Raw genomic sequence first — 25,138 nt, 5'->3', positions numbered from 1 at the left:
TCTTCGGTTTTGGAGGCTTTGCTTTGTTTTTGCCTTTGGTTTTGTCTCCCTCGTCTGGTGAACTGCCGTCTCTTCCTTGACCCGCGATGATGGCGCGGGTCCTGACCCCTAAAGGGGTATTGCGCTTGGAATTAGTTGCAGGCGCGCCATGCATGTCGTCAGAGTCGCTGGCAGAAGTGGTACTCGTGCCTTGCCACCTCCTCTCACGGCGACCTTGAAAAGGTCTGGGTCTCCCCTGGGTGTTGGACACGTTACCCAACCACGGGTACACCCTGTGTTGGGAGTAATCCATTTGTACTTTTTGAAGTTTTTCTTTTTTGAACTTCAATAAGTTCACTCTATATTGCTCTACCTGATCTTTTAGTTTAGTCAACCATCCACTGGCGTCATCGGATGCTAGCAATTCAGCATGGTCTGTTTTGTACTGTGCAATGAGGGCTTTGGTTTTTTCAAACTCTTTGGTGGACTCCTCCACTACCAGTAAAATTAAGTCCATAGAGCACTTATTTAAAACCGAGACCCATTTCCTGCAAAATTCCATGCTGTAACGCCCAATAGTAGGAACATTGTGGACCCTGAAGCCGCGGGGAAGCTGCTTTGCTCTATAATAGTCTGATAATGTCCTGCTATGGTATAAATAATCCACCTCCCTTTTCATGAGGCGCAGCAGGTCCCGCTGTGCCTCATCTGTAGATGTAATTACCTTCTCAGTGAATGCTGGATCCTTATGGAGAATGTTTTCAGCTTCCAAGTCCGAAAAACTTAGGGTCTCATATGTGTCACAGTGTAATAAAAATGAGGTAAAATCAGTCTGTTCCAAGACAGGAGCTGCCATATTAAGAAAGGTGCCAAAACGCAGTGCTTAAATTGTGCAAAAGAGCGTTGTGCAAATGTTCGCTGTGCCCACCTTCAGTGTGGTGCAAATGTGCAAAACAAAGTGAATGGTGACCTGGAGAAGAAGCGTTCCTTTATACACAAAGATATGGGTGCCTTGAGCTGGAAACCTTCATGCATTGCACATGCATCAGGAACCGAATATGGAATGAACGACTGCTCCGGCACTCCATATAGTCCAATGCTGGACTAGTCTTGCTCTGGTGCCCTCCCCGACCGGGAACCGGTGGCATGCAGGGAAAGAATTGAGGCGGCACTCAGAGGCTTGAAACAGCATTCATATATTTGTGCAAATAGTGCAAATCAAATCGACGTTTCGGGGACCTATTCCCCTTCTTCAGGATAACACAAGTGGCAAACATGGGTGTTTAAATATACAACACAAACACTTACCCTCTGTCCCCATCCAATCTACAGCTGCAGCGTGTCCGTCCGGCCGCCCTCTCATGACTTCCGCCCGGCTGCTCGTGTCTCAGCGGAACCGGAAATGATGTTACGAATGCAAGGCGCGTTACCATGGTTACCTCTCGGGGCTTTACACACTGCCCGAGTGTCATACCACGGCCGCTTCACTTCCACTGCCTCTCACCAATCGCGCGATCCCGCGAGATCTCGAGTCCTGGCAAGGAAGACAAATAGCGTTACCATGGAACCGCTGTCAACTGTGCACAATATAAACAAACAAATGATGTTTTGTCACAATATTGACGGTAAAATGTCATCTTAACATGTCACTTTTTTTTTCATTTTTCATCATTTGTTTGTTTATATTGTGCACAGTTGACAGCGGTTCCATGGTAACGCTATTTGTCTTCCTTGCCAGGACTCGAGATCTCGCGGGATCGCGCGATTGGTGAGAGGCAGTGGAAGTGAAGCGGCCGTGGTATGACACTCGGGCAGTGTGTAAAGCCCCGAGAGGTAACCATGGTAACGCGCCTTGCATTCGTAACATCATTTCCGGTTCCGCTGAGACACGAGCAGCCGGGCGGAAGTCATGAGAGGGCGGCCGGACGGACACGCTGCAGCTGTAGATTGGATGGGGACAGAGGGTAAGTGTTTGTGTTGTATATTTAAACACCCATGTTTGCCACTTGTGTTATCCTGAAGAAGGGGAATAGGTCCCCGAAACGTCGATTTGATTTGCACTATTTGCACAAATATATGAATGCTGTTTCAAGCCTCTGAGTGCCGCCTCAATTCTTTCCCTATATATATATATATATATATGACCAAAAAATCCCTGCACTCTCACACAGCTCAGCCAACTACTGGGGTGCCAATCAGAGTCCAACCCACACAGAGGTGGGACCCATAGTACAATACAGGATGAACCACTAAGTGGAACAGATAGCACTCACCAGATTTCAAATAAAAAATTCAGAATATTTAATGTAAATGGTAATCTTACAGTTCAAAGGTAATGTCCATAATTATCCGACGTTTCGGTCCAAACCAGGACCTTTGTCAAGGATTCACAGCTTTATCAAACCAGTCAGCATCACAGCAGAGTCCATATAATAGACTCCAGTACCTATTATATTGACTCTGCTGTGATGCTGACTGGTTTGATAAAGCTCTGAATCCTTGACAAAGGTCCTGGTTTAGACCGAAACGTCGGATAATTATGGACATTACCTTTGAACTGTGAGATTAACATTTACATTAAATATTCTGAATTTTTTATTTGAAATCTGGTGAGTGCTATCTGTTCCACTTAGTGGTTCATCCTGTATTATATATATAGATATATATATATATCCAATGAAGGTCGCACTCACATCTTCAAGAAACCAACGACTGGGGTGTCCACTCCAATGTCAAAGCATTGTAATTATAGAAAAAAGGTAGAGGCACTCTCCAGATTTTACAAACATGCAAAAAGAGTTCTCATTTATTATGATTTAAGTTACATAATCCACTTGAATAGTATCCTCAAGCGCTTTCGGCCCTCAGCGGGCCTTCCTCAGGAGGCTATATAAAGCAACTACACATCAGGTAATGAAACCAAACAGCAGATCAGCCCTGCTGGATGCCTGGGCTGATCTGCTGCTTGGTTTCATTACCTGATGTGTAGTTGCTTTATATAGCCTCCTGAGGAAGGGCCGCTGAGGGCCGAAAGCGCTTGAGGATACTATTCAAGTGGATTATGTAACGTATATCATAATAAATGAGAACTCTTTGTGCATGTTTGTAAAATCTGGAGAGTGCCTCTACCTTTTTTCTCTCTCTCTCTCTCTCTATATATATATATATATATATATATATATATACATACAGAAAGGGTAGAGGACAAGTGGAATAGCCTCCCATCAGAGTTGGTACAGGGTAAGACAGTAGAGCAATTTAAACATGCATGGGATAGGCATAAGGATATCCTTACAAAGAAATAAGGATCAAATAAGGTTTGAGATACAAATATGGGCCCTCATTCCGAGTTGATCGGTCGCAAGGCGAATTTAGCAGAGTTACACACGCTAAGCCGCCGCCTACTGGGAGTGAATCTTAGCTTCTTAAAATTGCGACCGATGTATTCGCAATATTGCGATTACTAACTACTTAGCAGTTTCAGAGTAGCTCCAGACTTACTCTGCCTGTGCGATCAGTTCAGTGCTTGTCGTTCCTGGTTGACGTCACAAACACACCCAGCGTTCGCCCAGGCACTCCCACCGTTTCTCCGGCCACTCCTGCGTTTTTTCCGGAAACGGTAGCGTTTTCAGCCACACGCCCCTGAAACGCCGTGTTTCCGCCCAGTAACACCCATTTCCTGTCAATCACATTACGATCGCCTGAGCGAAGAAAAAGCCGTGAGTAAAAATACTTTCTTCATAGTAAAGTTACTTGGCGCAGTCGCAGTGCGAACATTGCGCATGCGTACTAAGCGGATTTTCACTGCGATGCGATGAAAAATACCGAGCGAACAACTCGGAATGAGGGCCATGGTTAAAAAAGGGGGCAGACTAGATGGGCCAAGTGGTTCTTATCTGCCATCAAATTCTATGTTTCTATGTCTCCATATCTCTCTTGGTGCAGAGAGCCTATTTCAGCAAATCGCAATCCAACCGGAATTTTTGCATTTGGCGTGTGCATACGCAGGGCCCGTCCTGCACATGCGCTGCATTTACTGCAGGTGACCAGTAGTAAATGTGAACGCTTCTGCCTGTCAATCAGGCTGAGGCATTCTTGGGGCGGAAGGGGGGGGGGGGGGGGGCAACGCTCTTTTTCCTAGGCGGAGATGGAGCAATGCGGGCGTGGCGTTAGGGAAACGGGGGCTGCGGCTTCCGAACGGAGGGCGGCGTGGGCGTGATCGGGGTGTCACACGCAGCCGCTTCAATCAAAAAAGACGGCGGTGGCCCTAATCGCAATAAGGTGTGTATCGGTTAGCATGCTGGGTGCCCTTGCCCTGCGATGGGCCCTACCATGCGAGACTAAGGATTACAAAAAGCAGAATTTGCAATCCTTACTGAATAGGGTCCAGAACCTCTATTCTATACCCTTGGACATTAGGGTGTTAGTATTATTACAACCCGTATTGAATATCCCTCTCAGTGACAACTGAATCTAAATATGCAGGCAATAACTGGTAAAATGACCAGTGTATACTGGTCTTGTCAACCTGAACAACAATAGTTATCACCATTATTAACAGAAAAAAATAAATTTCAGAGACCTAGGATGTGATGGGGGAAGAGAATGTGCAGATTACCTTTCTAGGCATGTCAAGTTCTGTGTGGCCTTCAAGGAGAATCACTTCTTGCTTTCATAGGTGCTTTTGCTTGTTACTGTACTGTAGGGGAAAGCTAGGTAGGTACTTCAGCTAGAATTAAAATGGGCAAATTTAGGTTTGAGGCATAAAAAGTATCTCCCTGTGTTTTATTCACAAACATCATATGACATCACGGAAGAGGAGGCCCAGGTGTATGAAGTGCGAGCCCTGTTACTGCACTGAATCAATGTACTGGTTGGAGTTCATTATCTAGAACTGGCAGTATCTCCCTTTGCCCACTAGATGGTATTATTGGCCAAGGAGGAATCTCTCTCTCTCTCTCTCTCTCTCTATATATATATATATACAGGTTGAGTCTCCCTTATCCAAAATGCTTGGGACCAGAGGTATTTTGGATATTGGATTATTCCGTATTTTGGAATAATTGCATACCATAATGAGATATCATGGTGATGGGACCTAAATCTAAGCACAGAATGCATTTATGTTACATATACACCTTATACACACAGCCTGAAGGTCATTTTAGACAATATTTTTTATAACTTTGTGCATTAAACAAAGTGTGTCTACATTCACACAATTCATTTATGTTTCATATACACCTTATACACACAGCCTGAAGGTCATTTAATACAATATTTTTAATAACTTTGTGTATTAAACAAAGTTTGTGTACATTGAGCCATCAAAAAACAAAGGTTTCACTATCTCACTCTCACTCAAAAAAGTCCGTATTTCGGAATATTCTGTATTTCGGAATATTTGGAAATGGGATACTCAACCTGTATATATATATATATATATATATATATATATATATATATATATAAAGGTTTTTTTGTTTTAAAAAAAGAAGTAAATAAAGTGATTTTTTTTTTTTGTCTGTTCCGGCATCACGCAAAAGCTACCAGCTGCATTTGGATCGCGTTTTTACTATTGGAAAGCTTAGTGACCTAGAAAGTGACTGAGTTATGTATGATCTCGATGTGACATCAGGGAGAGGCGCAATAAAGGAAACCCATAGGCTTGACACTGCGCGTGCAGTGTGCAGGCTTCTCAAGTCTAAAATGAACATATGTATATAAATATACATTTTGGGGAGAAATATACTTCTAGGGACTGTTTATTAACTATGGAGACAATTTTTTTTTTTTTTTTAGTATAATTGTACCAAAACAGTGTATTTATGTGTCAGTTCTGCTGCTGGCCTTGTTTTATCCATATACAGTAATAAAACTGACTGCTGATCAAAATGATGTCATCATGTTTGTGTCCATGCACAGCGCACTCAGTGTGAGCCAGGGCCCACACCGCAGGCTACCACACTGATGGGACAGAAGACCGTAATCATAATTGGGCAGGTGACATTTTCAAGTCATGAGTTTGGGGGGGAAAAAGCAAAACAATTGCAGTTCCATAATGTACAATTTATTTTATTTATCCCTCAGACTCTCGAATAGTATCGGCAGCTAGGCTTTGCAGTATATAATGTCCAAAAAATCCCGTATTTTTTTTTTCAAGTTTCAGGAAGATATAACTGTATATAATATAATATAACATAACATAACTAAAGTCTTAAACCCCACAAAAAGAAAGCTATATCATATTACAGCAACTGTAACAGCTACTGTAAATAATGCCTCAACTTAATTATGCCTAGTTTAGGGGAATCTACTACGTATATAATAGCCCAGATCTGCGACTCTGTCTAACGCTGGGCGGAGTCACAGTCACAAATCTGGACAATTATATAGGAGATTATATAGGAGATAGGTAAATGAACAACCAGCCCAGAATTCACTTTCTCTGGTGTCCCAGCATGGCTGCAAGCACGGGGGGCTGAGGCACAGCGCTTTTCCTGGCCAATGCTCTGCCCGGGGCACAGCTCTCCAGGTGCAGCCCTCTTTGTGCACCATGATGCATGGGGGACTGCTCAGCTGTGTGCCCCGGGGATCAGGAACCAGCGCCAGCCCACTGACCCCGCTGCACAGCTCACCTGCAGCAGTCGGCCACCGTCCTCCACCCTGTGTGGGGACAGCACCACCATCATGTCTTCCGGTCCTCAGTCCAACACCCTGAGCAGGTCTGGGGCGTAGCAGCTGAGGACATTACATGGTTCAAGCCATGGACCAAAGGTATGGACACCCTCCCCTCCCCCACCAGCGGCACCCCCGCACTTGCCCCTCCCCCACCTTAGGCACACCCACATCCGCCCCTCCCCCACCCGCAGGCACCCCATCCACCACCCTCAGCATCCTCAGGATCCCCTCCCCCATCTGCCGCACAACCGCACCTGCCCCTCCCCCACCCGCGGCACCCCCGCTCCTTCCCCACGGCACCACTGGACCCCCTACCCCACCCGTGGAACCCCCGAACCTGCCCCTTCCCCACCCGCAGTGCCTCCAAAACCCCTCCCCCATCCGCAACAGCCCCACCCATGCACCTCCTCCACCCGCGGCACCCCTTCCACTCCACCACCCGCAGCACCACCCGACCCCCTCTCCTATCCGCACCCCCCCCCCCCGCATCCGCACCCCTCCATCGCAGCATCTACAGACACCCTCCCCCATCCGCGGTCCCCCTCCACACCTGCTACATTCTGTACATCATGCCCAGTAGGCGCTGTTTACACCGTTGCAAGGGGCTACGCCCCTTCACCATCTGAAACCCTTTTGTCATGCAATATTTAACCACTAACAAGACTAGGAACGCAGGTAATACTCCATATAATACAAATATTGAACCCCAGGAAGGCATGCAGAGGTTAAGGGGGCATAGCCCCTTGCGACGGTGTGAAGAGCGCCCGTAGGGCGCGATGAAACACTTAGTATATATATAACATAATGTTTCGGTAATCCAATTTTGCAGGCTATGAGCAATGTCAGGGGTTATCTCTCCTCCCTCTCTGTCTGCTCATATTATCTGTCCTGACTTCTAATTGTACCTGGTAGCGCCCACGGTGATGTAAAGGCCACTCTCCCAAATTATTGTATTGTGACTTGAGGGGATTATCACAACTCATTTAGATTAACAGAAAACTTCTAAAAGGTGAAAGAGATATAATAATGGAAAAAGAGGAGGAATAACAGAACATCTTCAGCAAGCCGATTTTCTAGCACGACTAGAAATTAATTAAACATCTAAAAAAAGATTTTTATTATACAGTCATTACTTGGTAATCCACAGGGATTGACTCCTGTGTCTGGTGTCTGGTATCTGTAATGTAAATACCTGGGCAGACTCCTTAGCTCTGATTGATCAAAAGAGATTTTCAGTGATTTGCTGGAAGAGAGTTATACCACTTTTACACTCGCACTCCCGGGTCACTCCCGGGATGCGTCCCGGGATGCCTTCCCGGGACTGACCCCTTTCACACTGCACTAAGACCTGGGATCGACCCGGGACAGCCCCATTTACACTGATCCCGGGATATCCCTGCAAATGCACATGTGTGTCATTAGAAATGGCCTTTTCTGGCTCACATTGATGAGGTCACACTAGTCAACAAAGGGAGGGGTGGTGCCTGCTCACACCATTGCTGCAGTCATGGCCGACGGAGTACCAGTGTGTATGCCTGAGCTCATGATTCTTTCTGCTTTGCAGATGTTTCATACAGCCACTGACAGCATGATGCAGCTTATCACACTGTGCAGTATACTGCACATATATTTTATGAGGAGGAGGAGGGCGCAATTTATGCTGGATAGGGCTGCTAGTCGCCGCCAATATTTGCGCAGGAGGAGAGCCTTCATATCATCCAGGATGAGTATCATACTGAGCGTGAGTATGGGCCCTAACCGCTCATTTTGGTCCAGAGATCGCCGGCACGGAGAAGCCTTTATGAGGACCGTGGAAGCTTACCAGGATGAGGAGTGGATGGCTAACTTCCGTGTGTCTCGTGCAACCTTTAACTACATCCTGGAATTACTTACCCCAGCACTTGACATGCAGACCACCAGGCTTAGGAGACCCATCGAGGCACGCAGGAGATTAGCTATTGCATTGTGGTGGTATGCTACCCCAGGAGAGTACCGCTCAGTCTCATGCTTGTTCGGTGTTGCAATCTCCACCTGCTGTGTCATAGTCCACCAGGTGACTAAAGCAATTGTATCTACCTTATACAAGCGCTTCATATCTCTACCACAAGGACAGCGCTTACAGGATACCATCATTGGATTTGTGAAGCGAGGCTATCCGCAGTGTGGAGGAGCGATTGATGGGACACACATCCCCATTATTGCCCCACGTGACAACCATGCTGACTATTTTAATAGGAAGGGCTGGCACTCCATCATATTACAGGCTGTTGTGGACCACAAATATTGGTAAGTGTTTATTTTTGGGGTGGTGGGATGAGTTGCATGTGTGAGTTTTACATTCTAATTGTTTTCAATTTTACTGTTCTTTAGTTTCCTAGATGTGTTTATTGGCTGGCCAGGCCGATCTCATGACTCCCGAGTTCTTGCCAATTCTGACCTGTACAACATCGTAGAGGAGAAGCAGGGAGGCTGGCTGTACCCCAAAGAGTGTGCAAAGATTGTGAATGGGGTGGAGATCCCTGTCCACATCATCGGGGATGCTGCATACCCTTTACGCCCCTGGATTATGAAAGGCTACACCCAACAGGTCCAGTTAACCCCAGAGCAACAAACCTATACTCACACCCTGAGTTCAGCAAGGATGGTGGTTGAGAACGCCTTTGGCAGGTTAAAAGGAAGATGGCGTTGTTTGATGAAGCGCAATGATGTGGACCTTATGAATATGCCTAATGTAGTAGCTGCGTGCTGTATACTGCACAACATCTGTGAACTGCAAAATGAGCTATTCCTTCCTGAGTGGACTGTGCAGGACCCTGAGGTTATAAACCCACATGTGGAAGGTGCTTTGTTTGGGACTGCCTCAAACTCCGCTGCAGAACAAATACGCCACACTATTACGTCCAACCTTGCAGCACTGGTACAATAGTGTTTAAGAATCAGCACAACATGTTTGGTGAATGAAAATGTTTTTATTTTGTATTCCACCTTTGATCTTTGGGTTCATTATTTATGTTTTTCCAAAAAAAACACATTGCCAGCAACTGTGTATATATGCATAAACAATGTAGAAAACACTGTAAACATGGTCTACTTTACGCACAAATGGGAATGTTATGCCTAGATTTGCAAACAAGTTTTTATTGGCATAAAAAAAAAAAAAACACTGGTAGGTTTGTAGATACAACACCATAAACCACAGTGTCCCTGCAGTATATTATCACTGTGTAAAAAATAAATAAAAAGTGCTTTAATGTAGACACTATACAAAACAGAACATAGAAAAAAATGAAGGAAGGCACAAACAGTTGTGCATAAACAATGACCACACTGTGGTTATTTAACAACAAATAACAACCAAAAAAAGCAATTCACTGTGTTTCACGGCAAATTGCGCAATACAGTAAACTCTGGGCTTGGCGCACTAGATGGTGCAGTATTTGGGGCATAGTATGGACCAGGATTAAATGATGAAAAACCCTGCTCAGGGGGGTATTGTGAGTTGTGGTGTTGGTTTGGTGCTCTTGAGGTATTGGTCATACGCTCATAGAACGCCATGTTCATTTGGTGCAATTCCCTGTGGCGGTCATACTGCTCTCTACTCATGCGTTCCTGCATTGTCATGACTTGGGAAAGGAATGCATCATGCATTTGGCGTTCTGCCTCTAGAAAACTGTCGAGCCTTGCATCCTCCTGTGCGGACATTGTAGCGTCCATCTCTCGGAGTTGGTCGACAAGGACATTTGACATGGCTTTAGCCACTTGCTCCGCTCTGTTCAATTTCTTCCTTCTAGGCGGTACGGTGTAAACTGTGAAGAGAAGAAATACAAAATGAGCGTATATAAAAATAGCAGCGTTAGCAAACATGTGTTTGTGGCATTAATCCACCTATACACTAGCTACTCTGCAACATTGAACTTTTTTTAAAAATGCAAAGCCCCCCTGCGTGGGGGCAGAAAATGCAAAGTGTGCCACCGTGCCAGCAGCGTGTTGAGCGCAGTGATCCTGCAAGGGGCTCATTAGCGCTCGCCACGCTGCCGCCACACTGGCCACTCATACTACGCACATAACCGGATGATTAACAATTGTGGATTTGTGCTATGAGTGTTAATTTCTAAACATGTACTTACTGTTTTTCTGTAAAGTTGGGGTGACGGCACTTTGTACAGTCCCACTGTCACTGGTCTGAGCATCCACGACGTCTTCAATGGTTGCAGTTATGCTGTCGTCGTTTCTGGATGTGTTTATGGACGGCTGGGATGATGTGTCGCTGTCCTCAGGTGTGTCGTCAATTAACAACGGTGATGATGGACAGACGTCACTGCTTGTCTGTGTCTCTTCTGGAGTGCCTTCTGTAGCAGTGTACTGTGAACTGGAAGACAGACTCACCGGACTGCATATAGCTGTGTTTCCAAAGATATTGGCGCACATGTCATAGTACTGCCAGTCGATACGGCCAACACCGCTCTTTTTCCTGTTGTTGTCATGCACCTTAAGGAAATGCTTTTTAAGAGTTTTCATTTTGTTTAACACTTGCTGCTGTGTGCGGATGATTCCCCTGGCTTGCAGCATCTTGGAGATGTTTTTATAAATGACTGCATCTTTGACTGTGCCTGTGATCTGCCTCATAATTTCCTCCTCTCCCCTAATGCTCAGCAACTCTCTCACCTCCTGGTCTGTCCAGGTCGCCATGCTGCCTTCCTCACACGCATCAAGGACGCTCCCCAGGGCTCTGAATGATGACATCATCTTTTCTGAGCCCATGAAAGCTCCAATCGGAGGCCTTTTAACAGTCCCGGGTAGTGAATCCCGGGACGGGCCCTTTCACACTACCCAGCTTCCCGGGACGGTCCCGGGTTCAACCCTGCTTTTGACCTGGGATGAAATCCCGGGATGCTCGTCCCGGGAAATTGTCCCTGTACCCATTTACACTGAGAAGAATCCCGGGATGATGCGCGTTCACGTGCAATATCCCGGGATTTTTCTGCGAGTGTAATACCACTTTTACGCTCGCACTCCCGGGATGCTTCCCGGGATGCATCCCGGGATGCATTCCCGGGACTGACCCCTTTCACACTGCATTAAGACCTGGGATCGACCCGGGACAGCCCCATTTACACTGATCCCGGGATATCCCTGCAAATGCATTAGTATGTCATTAGAAATGGCCTTGGGCTCAGAAAAGATGACATCAGCTTTTCTGAGCCCAAGAAAGCTCCAATCCAAGTCCTTTTAACAGTCCCGGGATAGTGAATCCCGGGACGGACCCTTTTACACTACACAGCTTCCCGGGACGGTCCCGGGTTCAACCCTGCTTTTGACCTGGGATGAAATCCCGGGATGCTCGTCCCGGGAAATTGTCCATGTACCCATTTACACTGAGAAGAATCCCGGGATGATGCGCGTTCACGTGCAATATCCCGGGATTTTCCTGCGAGTGTAAAAGGGGTATAAAAGGGGTATTATTCTAGAAGTATTCATGTATGTCACGAATACTGAGATTGTGGAGACCCGGACTATAGGTTGGCATACATTAGGTCGACAGTCATTAGGTTGACCCCATATGGTCAACAGACACAAGGTCGACAAGGACAAAATGTAGACAAAAAGTCAACATATGAAAGGTCGACACTGGAAAAAGTCAACAGGTTTGAAAGGTCGACAGGTTTGTTTGGTCAACCTGACAATGGTCAACACACAAATAGTTGACATGTGTTTTTTTTCGTAATCATTTATTTGGACTTTTTTCTTCCTTGACTATCCATGTCACAAATCATAACCTTTAGTAACCTTGTGGCAAGCAAACCGGAGCAAGACAACATGCCCGAAGTGTGGGGAGCAAAGCGAGTCCGCAAGGGGACGTGCTTCTTCACATAGTGGTCCCAGATGAAAAAAGCTATCCACATTAACCCCAAAAATGCTACAAAAATTGTGTCGACCATTGTATTAGGAGGGTTAGAGCCAGCCATACTTACCGCCATAAGCAGTGCAGGATACACCGGAAGTCACCTTGACGTCATGGTTGGTTCTGAAAGTCATAGCTGGAGCCAATTGAACCAACCTACCAAGTAGTTCACCAGTAAACCACCAGGGACATTTTATTTCATTGTAACCATGTTTTTAAACAGATATAGGTGACTCATTAGGCAGTCTCTGGACCCACTGCTGTCTTGGACTGGTTCTAAGCTGAAGTTGTTATATGGGGAAAATTAGTAAAATTGGTCACTTGTATTTGCACATTTAAAAAAGTAATATATAGGTTTATGGGCAGAAAATGTTATATCACACACATGGATCAAAGATAGCCATGAGAGTAAATGTGAGTGTGCAAAGGATGGACAGTGTCAGGTGCGGAGAAGGGAGAACCACAAAAGTGCTTGCCTCCATCCTGTGCAGGTGACTGATTTGAGACGCAGTCAGTGGGTGTTTCTGAACAAATCCTAGCAGCTACTGCATTAGTATATATTTGCAAGAAGGCACTATATTGATGGGATTTTTGTCTAACTCAGAATCAGACCCTCAGACAGCAAGATTCTTTGTAGCAGATTGTGGTAAAACAATAGAGAAAGTGTGTGTGTGTGTGTGTGTGTGTGTGTGTGTGTGTGTGTGTGTGTGTGTGTGTGTGTGTGTGTGTGTGTGTGTACATATACGACTGTGGCCAATGGAGGGAGATGGGTGGACAGTGGTCATGGGGGGACTCTGCTGTGAGGTGGGAGTCAGGTGGATGGTGTTGAGAAGTGAGCCCATGTATGGAGGAGGCCGGGGGATAGTGGTGGCAATGGTGGTGCCTACGTACGGAGGAGATGGGGCAATGGTGGTGGTAATGGGGAAACTTATGTTAAAATATGGCGTACAAAAATTGGGTATGGGACTCAGGGTCTACAGGGTCTAGGTCGACACCATTAGGTCGACACCTATTAGTCGACAGTGGCTAGGTCGACACTAGAAATAGTCCAACACAGCCATTAGGTCGACATGAACACAGTCGACATGAAAAAAGGTTGACATGAGTTTTTCATGTTTTTTTGGTGTCGTTTACTTCGTAAAGTGACCAGGAACCCCAATTAGTGCACTGTGTTCACTCGCCATGCTTCGGGCAAGGTGCCTCGCCCTGCTACCGCTGCGCTCGGCACAAGTTACCATTCCCAATCATAGTCAACGTGGATCGTAAAGTATGAAAAAGTTCAAAAAATGGGGGGGGGGGGAATGAAAAAATCATGTCGACCTATTTTGCATGTCGACCTTGTTCATGTCGACCTAATGGTCACGTCGACCTATTTCTAGTGTCCACCTAGTCACTGTTGACCAATAGGTGTTGACCTAATGGGTGTCGACCTAAGTGGTGTCGACCCAGAGTCCGGATACCCAAAAATCATATTGCAATAATGTGCTGGGATGGTTTGCTTGTTATCAGAATAATGTAAGGCATTAAGGATCATGGTATAAAGTTATAAACACAATATGTAATATGTAAAATGGTTAAGTAACAAGTGTTGCTTACAATAGTAATAAGTTATGATCAACACTGTGATGACAAGAGCATACACATGACAACACACCATACTTTCCTACCCTCCCGGAATGGCCGGGAGGCTCCCAAAAATCAGATGCCCCCAGCCCCTCGGAAAGGTGGGCAAGTCTCCCACTTTTCCTTGGAGCCTCCCCTTACTTCCCTCGGCCGCACACAGTGCTAGGTTTTCTCGGCACTGTATAGTGGGGGGTGGAGTCCCGATGATATGATCGTGACACCACACCCCTGGATTGTTCATCTTCCCACCGGCCACATCCCTCGACAGCCCATCTTCTCGCTGGTACCACCTTGCCTGCCGGCCATGCCCTCATGCACCTTTCATGCTGCCACCTCCTGGAAGATGGGGAAGCAACGTAGGCAACAAGTGTTTTATTTATATAAAAACAGGATTTCTCATGATACTGGAAGTCACATGTGCCGGCTAGGTATGTGCTTACCTAGCCGGAACACGTGACTTCTGGTATCGAAAGAAATCACATTTTTATATAAATAAAACACTTGTATTTAATAGAGATGTGCACTTGAAATTTTTCGGGTTTTGTGTTTTGGTTTTGGGTTCGGTTCCGCGGCCGTGTTTTGGGTTCGACCGCGTTTTGGCAAAACCTCACCGAATTTTTTTTGTCGGATTCGGGTGTGTTTTGGATTCGGGTGTTTTTTTCAAAAAACACTAAAAAACAGCTTAAATCATAGAATTTGGGGGTCATTTTGATCCCAAAGTATTATTAACCTCAAAAACCATAATTTCCACTCATTTTCAGTCTATTCTGAATACCTCACACCTCACAATATTATTTTTAGTCCTAAAATTTGCACCGAGGTCGCTGGATGACTAAGCTAAGCGACCCTAGTGGCCGACACAAACACCGGGCCCATCTAGGAGTGGCACTGCAGTGTCACGCAGGATGGCCCTTCCAAAAAACACTCCCCAAACAGCACATGACGCAAAGAAAAAAAGAGGCGCAATGAGGTAGCTGTGTGAGTAAGATAAGCGACCCTAGTGGCCGACACAAACACCGGGCCCATCTAGGAGTGGCACTGCAGTGTCACGCAGGATGGCCCTTCCAAAAAACACTCCCCAAACAGCACATGACGCAAAGAAAAAAAGAGGCGCAATGAGGTAGCTGTGTGAGTAAGATAAGCGACCCTAGTGGCCGACACAAACACCTGGCCCATCTAGGAGTGTCACTGCAGTGTCACGCAGGATGGCCCTTCCAAAAAACACTCCCCAAACAGCACATGACGCAAAGAAAAAAAGAGGCGCAATGAGGTAGCTGTGTGAGTAAGATAAGCGACCCTAGTGGCCGACACAAACACCGGGCCCATCTAGGAGTGGCACTGCAGTGTCACGCAGGATGGCCCTTCCAAAAAACACTCCCCAAACAGCACATGACGCAAAGAAAAAAAGAGGCGCAATGAGGTAGCTGTGTGAGTAAGATAAGCGACCCTAGTGGCCGACACAAACACCGGGCCCATCTAGGAGTGGCACTGCAGTGTCACGCAGGATGGCCCTTCCAAAAAACACTCCCCAAACAGCACATGACGCAAAGAAAAAAAGAGGCGCAATGAGGTAGCTGTGTGAGTAAGATAAGCGACCCTAGTGGCCGACACAAACACCTGGCCCATCTAGGAGTGGCACTGCAGTGTCACGCAGGATGGCCCTTCCAAAAAACACTCCCCAAACAGCACATGACGCAAAGAAAAATTAAAGAAAAAAGAGGTGCAAGATGGAATTGTCCTTGGGCCCTCCCACCCACCCTTATGTTGTATAAACAGGACATGCACACTTTAACCAACCCATCATTTCAGTGACAGGGTCTGCCACACGACTGTGACTGAAATGACGGGTTGGTTTGGACCCCCACCAAAAAAGAAGCAATTAATCTCTCCTTGCACAAACTGGCTCTACAGAGGCAAGATGTCCACCTCATCATCATCCTCCGATATATCACCGTGTACATCCCCCTCCTCACAGATTATCAATTCGTCCCCACTGGAATCCACCATCTCAGCTCCCTGTGTACTTTGTGGAGGCAATTGCTGCTGGTCAATGTCTCCACGGAGGAATTGATTATAATTCATTTTAATGAACATCATCTTCTCCACATTTTCTGGAAGTAACCTCGTACGCCGATTGCTGACAAGGTGAGCGGCGGCACTAAACACTCTTTCGGAGTACACACTTGTGGGAGGGCAACTTAGGTAGAATAAAGCCAGTTTGTGCAAGGGCCTCCAAATTGCCTCTTTTTCCTGCCAGTATAAGTACGGACTGTGTGACGTGTCTACTTGGATGCGGTCACTCATATAATCCTCCACCATTCTTTCAATGGGGAGAGAATCATATGCAGTGACAGTAGACGACATGTCCGTAATCGTTGACAGGTCCTTCAGTCCGGACCAGATGTCAGCATCAGCAGTCGCTCCAGACTGCCCTGCATCACCGCCAGCGGGTGGGCTCGGAATTCTGAGCCTTTTCCTCGCACCCCCAGTTGCGGGAGAATGTGAAGGAGGAGATGTTGACAGGTCGCGTTCCGCTTGACTTGACAATTTTCTCACCAGCAGGTCTTTGAACCCCAGCAGACTTGTGTCTGCCGGAAAGAGAGATCCAAGGTAGGTTTTAAATCTAGGATCGAGCACGGTGGCCAAAATGTAGTGCTCTGATTTCAACAGATTGACCACCCGTGAATCCTTGTTAAGCGAATTAAGGGCTCCATCCACAAGTCCCACATGCCTAGCGGAATCGCTCCGTGTTAGCTCCTCCTTCAATGTCTCCAGCTTCTTCTGCAAAAGCCTGATGAGGGGAATGACCTGACTCAGGCTGGCAGTGTCTGAACTGACTTCACGTGTGGCAAGTTCAAAGGGCAGCAGAACCTTGCACAACGTTGAAATCATTCTCCACTGCGCTTGAGACAGGTGCATTCCACCTCCTATATCGTGCTGAATTGTATAGGCTTGAATGGCCTTTTGCTGCTCCTCCAACCTCTGAAGCATATATAGGGTTGAATTCCACCTCGTTACCACTTCTTGCTTCAGATGATGGCAGGGCAGGTTCAGGCGTTTTTGGTGTTGCTCCAGTCTTCTGTACATGGTGCCTGTACGCCGAAAGTGTCCCGCAATTCTTCTGGCCACCGACAGCATCTCTTGCACACCCCTGTCGTTTTTAAAAAAATTCTGCACCACCAAATTCAAGGTATGTGCAAAACATGGGACGTGCTGGAATTTGCCCTGATTTAATGCACACACAATATTGCTGGCGTTGTCCGATGCCACAAATCCACAGGAGAGTCCAATTGGGGTAAGCCATTCCGCGATGATCTTCCTCAGTTGCCGTAAGAGGTTTTCAGCTGTGTGCGTATTCTGGAAACCGGTGATACAAAGCGTAGCCTGCCTAGGAAAGAGTTGGCGTTTGCGAGATGCTGCTACTGGTGCCGCCGCTGCTGTTCTTGCGGCGGGAGTCCATACATCTACCCAGTGGGCTGTCACAGTCATATAGTCCTGACCCTGCCCTGCTCCACTTGTCCACATGTCCGTGGTTAAGTGGACATTGGGTACAGCTGCATTTTTTAGGACACTGGTGACTCTTTTTCTGAGGTCTGTGTACATTTTCGGTATCGCCTGCCTAGAGAAATGGAACCTAGATGGTATTTGGGACCGGGGACACAGTACCTCCAACAAGTCTCTAGTTGGCTCTGCAGTAATGATGGATACCGGAACCACGTTTCTCACCACCCAGAATGCCAAGGCCTCAGTTATCCGCTTTGCAGCAGGATGACTGCTGTGATATTTCATCTTCCTCGCAAAGGACTGTTGGACAGTCAATTGCTTGGTGGAAGTAGTAAAAGTGGTCTTACGATTTCCCCTCTGGGATGACCATTGACTCCCAGCAGCAACAACAGCAGCGCCAGCAGCAGTAGGCGTTACACGCAAGGATGCATCGGAGGAATCCCAGGCAGGAGAGGAATCGTCAGAATTGCCAGTGACATGGCCTGCAGGACTATTGGCATTCCTGGGGAAGGAGGAAATTGACACTAAGGGAGTTGGTGGGGTGGTTTGCGTGAGCTTGGTTACAAGAGGAAGGGATTTACTGGTCAGTGGACTGCTTCCGCTGTCGCCCAAAGTTTTTGAACTTGTCACTGACTTATTATGAATGCGCTGCAGGTGACGTATAAGGGAGGATGTTCCGAGGTGGTTAACGTCCTTACCCCTACTTATTACAGCTTGACAAAGGCAACACACGGCTTGACAAATGTTGTCCGCATTTCTGTTTAAATACTTCCACACCGAAGAGCTGATTTTTTTGGTATTTTCACCAGGCATGTCAATGGCCATATTCCTCCCACGGACAACAGGTGTCTCCCCGGGTGTCTGACTTAAACAAACCACCTCACCATCAGAATCCTCCTTGTCAATTTCCTCCCCAGCGCCAGCAACACCCATATCCTCCTCATCCTGGTGTACTTCAACACTGACATCTTCAATCTGACTATCAGGAACTGGACTGCGGGTGCTCCTTCCAGCACTTGCAGGGGGCGTGCAAATGGTGGAAGGCGCATGCTCTTCACGTCCAGTGTTGGGAAGGTCAGGCATCGCAACCGACACAATTGGACTCTCCTTGTGGATTTGGGATTTCGAAGAACGCACAGTTCTTTGCGGTGCTTTTGCCAGCTTGAGTCTTTTCATTTTTCTAGCGAGAGGCTGAGTGCTTCCATCCTCATGTGAAGCTGAACCACTAGCCATGAACATAGGCCAGGGCCTCAGCCGTTCCTTGCCACTCCGTGTGGTAAATGGCATATTGGCAAGTTTACGCTTCTCCTCCGACAATTTTATTTTAGATTTTGGAGTCCTTTTTTTACTGATATTTGGTGTTTTGGATTTTACATGCTCTGTACTATGACATTGGGCATCGGCCTTGGCAGACGACGTTGCTGGCATTTCATCGTCTCGGCAATGACTAGTGGCAGCAGCTTCAGCACGAGGTGGAAGTGGATCTTGATCTTTCCCTAATTTTGGAACCTCAACATTTTTGTTCTCCATATTTTAATAGGCACAACTAAAAGGCACCTCAGGTAAACAATGGAGATGGATGGATACTAGTATACTTATGGATGGACGAGCGACTGCCGACACAGAGGTAGCTACAGCCGTGGACTACCGTACTGTGTCTGCTGCTAATATAGACTGGATGATAATGAGATGAAATCAATATATATATATATAATATCACACTAGTACTGCAGCCGGACAGGTAGATATATTTATTATGTAATGACTGATGACGGACCTGCTGGACACTGTCAGCTCAGCAGCACTGCAGACTGCTACAGTAAGCTACTATAGTAGTATGTATAAAGAAGAAAGAAAAAAAAAAACCACGGGTAGGTGGTATACAATTATGGATGGACGAGCGACTGCCGACACAGAGGTAGCTACAGCCGTGGACTACCGTACTGTGTCTGCTGCTAATATAGACTGGATGATAATGAGATGAAATCAATATATATATATATAATATCACACTAGTACTACAGCCGGACAGGTATATATATTTATTATGTAATGACTGATGACGGACCTGCTGGACACTGTCAGCTCAGCAGCACCGCAGACTGCTACAGTAAGCTACTATAGTAGTATGTATAAAGAAGAAAGAAAAAAAAAAACCACGGGTAGGTGGTATACAATTATGGATGGACGAGCGACTGCCGACACAGAGGTAGCTACAGCCGTGGACTACCGTACTGTGTCTGCTGCTAATATAGACTGGATGATAATGAGATGAAATCAATATATATATATATAATATCACACTAGTACTGCAGCCGGACAGGTATATATATTTATTATGTAATGACTGATGACGGACCTGCTGGACACTGTCAGCTCAGCAGCACCGCAGACTGCTATAGTAAGCTACTATAGTAGTATGTATAAAGAAGAAGAAAGAAAAAAAAAAACGGGTAGGTGGTATACAATATTATATATATATTATATACAATTATATATATATATATATATATATTAAACTGGTGGTGATTATTAAACTGGTGGTCAGGTCACTGGTCACACTATCAGCAACTTGCAAATAGTACTCCTAAGCAGACAATCACAATATATATTATACTGGTGGTCAGTGTGGTCACAATGGCAGTGTGGCACTCTGGCAGCAAAAGTGTGCACTGTACGTTATATGTACTCCTGAGTCCTGCTCTCAGACTCTAACTGCTCCCCACTGTCAGTGTCTCCCCCACAAGTCAGATATACATTATACAGTCACACTATCTATCTATCTATCACTTCAGCAAGTAGTAGTACTCCTCCTAATGCTCCCCAAAATTACTACTGTGTCTCTCTCTACTCTAGTCTCACTCTCTTCTCTATAAACGGAGAGGACGCCAGCCACGTCCTCTCCCTATGAATCTCAATGCACGTGTGAAAATGGCGGCGACGCGCGGCTCCTTATATAGAATCCGAGTCTCGCGATAGAATCCGAGCCTCGCGAGAATCCGACAGCGGGATGATGACGTTCGGGCGCGCTCGGGTTAACCGAGCAAGGCGGGAAGATCCGAGTCGCTCGGCCCCGTGTAAAAAAAAATGAAGTTCGGGCGGGTTCGGATTCCGAGGAACCGAACCCGCTCATCTCTAGTATTTAATCTCTGTAGGCTCTGTTACACAGTGTTTTGTTAGTTTAAACGACGATGTTATTGATATCAGCAGTAACTGGAAAAGGGTTGTTTTTTATTTTCTAAGGATCCGGACACTTCCGGTTTTGTAATTTCCGACCACTAGGTATAAAAACCTGAGGCCATGTACTGTCACCCATCCTTGACAAAGATGCCTGGAGCGTCAAAACGCATCGGAAAATGGCAACTAGGGGTGACAGACTAGCTGGAAAGCGTTTGGACACACTTCTCACTACTAAATGGAGTACGTCCCGGGATTCCATCATCTCCTGTTGTGGTGTTTATGTGATATTGTACATCTGTCTATAAAAAGCCTACTTCTGTTATCACCTTTGCTGCTCCCCTTTATCCTAAATAAATAATTTGTTTTGAACCTTCCGGTACATATATACCGTTATTTACGGACGCAGAAGTATGGAAAGCTAAGGAAAAGGGGATAAAGATACCTTTACGTGTATACAGAAAGCAGACTTACATGTAAGCAAAAATAAACATTTAGGGGTCTATTTACTAAGCCTTGGATGTAGATAAAGTCGCTGGAGATAAAAGGGGACATTAACTATGCAGTGATAAGAGAGGAGAAGTGAGCCAGTGGAGAAGTGGCTCCATCAACCAATCAGCAGCTCTGTATTAGGTAATCGGCGCAACAGGGGGCACAGCTACACGGGGCACAGCTACAGGGGGCACAACTACAGGGGGCATAACTGTGACCACGCCCCTATCCCATGAAACCAAGTCCGCCAGACTTCGGAGAGGTAAGTACTGAAAAAATTGGGGGCATCTTGTGCGGGGGCCTGTGTGTGGATAGATACGCCAGTTGACTGTGAAATTTATTCCACAGTTGGGGTGGGTTGAGGTGTGGGTATGGGCTGTGGTTGGGCATGCTGCCATTTTTATGTCTCCACAATGTTGCATGCTGTTGTGTCCTCTGCAGTCTTAATTGGATTAACAATCAATTGGATTAACAGGTGTGAGGATAATGTCCTCCTGATCTGAAAACTGTTGGATGATGATCAGTGTTGGTGGTATGGCATGAGAAGGACCTATAAAAAGGATAGTAATCATGCTTGTTAAATACAAAATACACTGTCCCAGTAATTTCAGTAGTGACTTCTTTAAAGTTATTGAATTCACCACAATTCAAGCAATTTGTGGATGGGAAGTTTGCATTAAGTTAGAAGTTTACATATCAGTGACTTGTAACCATTAGGGTACAATTTAGAACAGTGGTGGGGAACCTCCAACCTGCTGGCCTTCTACGGCACGGAAGAGCATTTGGTCCAGCCCGGGGCCCTGCCAAGTTAGCCGCAGAGTGTTCAAAGCTGTCCACCATGCACGGCATCATGGGAGATGTATTTTTTTCGACCATGCACTGTATTCAGTGTACAGTGTGAGAAAATGACATCTCCCATGATGCAGTGCACATCAGATGGCTCCGGGCAGTGATGTGAGGCTGCTTTGGAGAGGGAGAGCTGAGCTGCGGTGCTGAGCGGACCCAGGACCTGGATCGGTGGTGTGCAGGAGTCTGGATGGGACCTGCAGTGGTGGTTAGTGATTTGCTGGCCCTATACTGGAGCATTATGTGTATTGGGCACTACCACTACTGGGGACATTATGTATAACGGGTACTACTAAGGGCATTACTGGGGGCAGTATGTGTAAGCAGCTATTACTACGGCCATTTTGTGTAAGGAGCACTAACGTTGGCATTATGTGTAAGGCCACACCTACTTTCCCAGAAGAACACATGTATGTGTGTGTGGGGGGTTTGGTGCTTCAAAAATGGCCCTCGAATAATGTTAAAAATCCAAATGGCCCTTGCAGAAAAAAGGTTCCCACCCCTGGTTGCCCTGATTTAGAAGGTTACATTACTGATATGTTTTTATCCTCTTTATATTGTTAAATGGATATATGGCTAAATGTCACAATGGTAATGGCGTAAATGTTACGTGACAATATAGATATATATCAGAGGTCTGCTGACCCATGGACTGATTGTACTTTTCTTTGTGTTGTATTTGTTTAGGACTAACCAGCCTCATCTTCATCTGTCTGTGGATGTCGCCTATTGGCAAAAGCCTTCTTCTGTGGTGTTGCTGAGGAAAGAAATATAAATGTTTCAGTGACCTTTCTTGCTTTCAAGTACATGCATCTGTACCAGAATATGCATAATTTTCTCTAATAAACAGTGTGCATTATTTGTTTACTATTTGTTTATAGACTTTCATTTACAACTAGAATGGTGAATTTAGGGGCTAATTCAGGTTGGATCGCAAATCGCGACCTAACCGGAATTTTTGCAGTTGGCCCGCGGGCACATGCGCAGTGCCCGTAATGCACATGTGCCCATACCTTCTGCGGGGGGGCCTCAGAAAATGCGATTGCCTCTGCCTGTCAATCAGGTCGAGGCGGTCGCAAGGCGGAGGTGGGCAACGCTCCATTTCTAGGGAGAGGGAGGAGACAGAGCGTTGTTGGGGCAGAGCGACACGAATGGCGTGAATGGGGGCGTGTCGGGGGCTAAGCTGTGCCGGTAGGAGGCATCAATAATTTTTACGATGAAGCAGAAATTGCGAGGCGATTGCAATTTCTGCTTCATCAAGGGGGGGAGGCGCTGGTCAGCATGCTGAGTGACCTTGCCCAGCGATGGGCGTCCCTCAGCATGCGATCCAATGGATAGCAGAATTTGCTATCCTTACTGAATAAGCCCCATAGTGTAAACATGGTACACATCTGCAAATGGCAGTCCTTCTAACAGGGTTCCTCACACTCATCAGAATCTTGGGATTACAGTGAGTGGTATTTAATCAGTAACAAATTATCAAAATAAAAAAGGGTATTACACTAAGTTCTGAATGAATTAGGTTGGTACAATTAAAAGGTAAAAATTTGTTAGGTTACTCACCAGGTGGTGCTTGAGATGGTGGACCGTCTGGGTACATAGCATGGATGCCTGGCACGATTTCTGGAGGTATCACCTGCTTCTGCTCCTCCTCAAATGCAGTCAGGGCCAGCAACAAAAATCTTTGGGCCCGGCACATTGATTTCTCTGGGGCCCCCTCAGATCATTCATTATATAGATACTTTCCAGAGCTTGGACCCAGTAGGCAATGCCATCTGTAGGTAGCCTTGCCTAATAGAAGCCTATGGGCTTCTTATTGATTCCTGAGAGGGATCTAAATGGATCCCTCCCAGTGTCCCCTGCAGTGCGAGCATCATTCTGTGCATGAGCAGAACTCCTGGGTCCTAATCTCGGAAGTCCAATCATTGCACTTACTGAATGTACAGAATGATCTAGTGCAGAATCACCCTATTTCTTTACTGGATCCTTTATATTTGCAGGTACCCCAAAAAAACACACATTAATAAATAAACCCATACAACCCTCTGACTCAGGCTGCAGGATGGTTTTACCGTCCCTCTTTGTGATTAAGGAGCATTGTACAAAACCCATTTAATCCCATTTATAGCTGTAGCCTTTGCTGATGCTACCAATTATAACTATCTGTGCCCGCATATCTGGGTATGAGTTATGAAACAGCAGTGCTTAAGGTGATTTATGAAACAGCAGTGCTTATTTTGAATTCCTTCTTTTATTTTTGAAGTCTTTTGTCAACGCAGTTCACCCTAAAAGAGATTTAAGGATTCATTTTTGCTTTGTCCAAAAAGTAAACCCGGTGTGTACATACATCTCCAATGCCTTTAGATATACGCATGTGCAGATCAGGGAGTGCGATACTGTGGCAACAGGCAGTGTTGCAGAAAATGGTAATCATTGCTGCTCTACAGCAGAGCAGCGATTGATGGCAAAACTCCCAACTGCACCCCCCCCCCCCACTGCGAGACACTGCGGCCTGCGAGTGGGACAGCGGGACAATCCCCAAAAAATGGGGATGCCCCGCAAAAGCGGGACAATTGGGCGGTATGTATGTGCGTGTGTGTATATATATACAAACAAAAAACAACTGCGCTCAGTACATAGCCTTGAAGTATACTTGTAATCAAATTCTTTATTCCATATACAATCCAGGAAATTCTCTCCACGGTATAGATTGTGTACCTGTAAATATACCCTCACACTAAAAGGTCACAACAAAAGGAAAATGGGCAAAGGCCACAATTAGATACCAAATATGCTTTTTATTAAAAGATACATATACAGTTAAAATCTCAGTGCAGTTTAGGAAATCCGTCAGTCTCAACAATTGGAAAAAAACACCTTCACCTTTACAGGTGTGAGCTCAAAAGATGTGATGGTGGACTGAACAGAAGACCG

The 25,138-nt window shown here is 46.0% G+C and overlaps 1 long non-coding RNA gene across 1 annotated transcript in view; it reads left to right on the top strand.

The window, feature by feature from the left end:
* Positions 1-23,071, top strand: part of LOC134958003 (uncharacterized) — a 307,169-nt gene extending 284,098 nt beyond the window's left edge. Inside the window, exon 2 of the long non-coding RNA XR_010186838.1 lies at positions 22,892-23,071. This is a non-coding gene — a long non-coding RNA (uncharacterized LOC134958003). The remainder of the gene's footprint in view (positions 1-22,891) is intronic.
* The last annotated feature ends 2,067 nt before the right edge of the window (positions 23,072-25,138 follow it).

The sequence above is a fragment of the Pseudophryne corroboree genome, chromosome 1 (genome assembly GCF_028390025.1).
Source record: "Pseudophryne corroboree isolate aPseCor3 chromosome 1, aPseCor3.hap2, whole genome shotgun sequence".
Classification (NCBI taxonomy): domain Eukaryota; kingdom Metazoa; phylum Chordata; class Amphibia; order Anura; family Myobatrachidae; genus Pseudophryne; species Pseudophryne corroboree.
The sequence above is the reverse complement of the archived record's forward strand: the minus strand, read 5'-3'. Positions and strand labels throughout refer to the sequence as shown.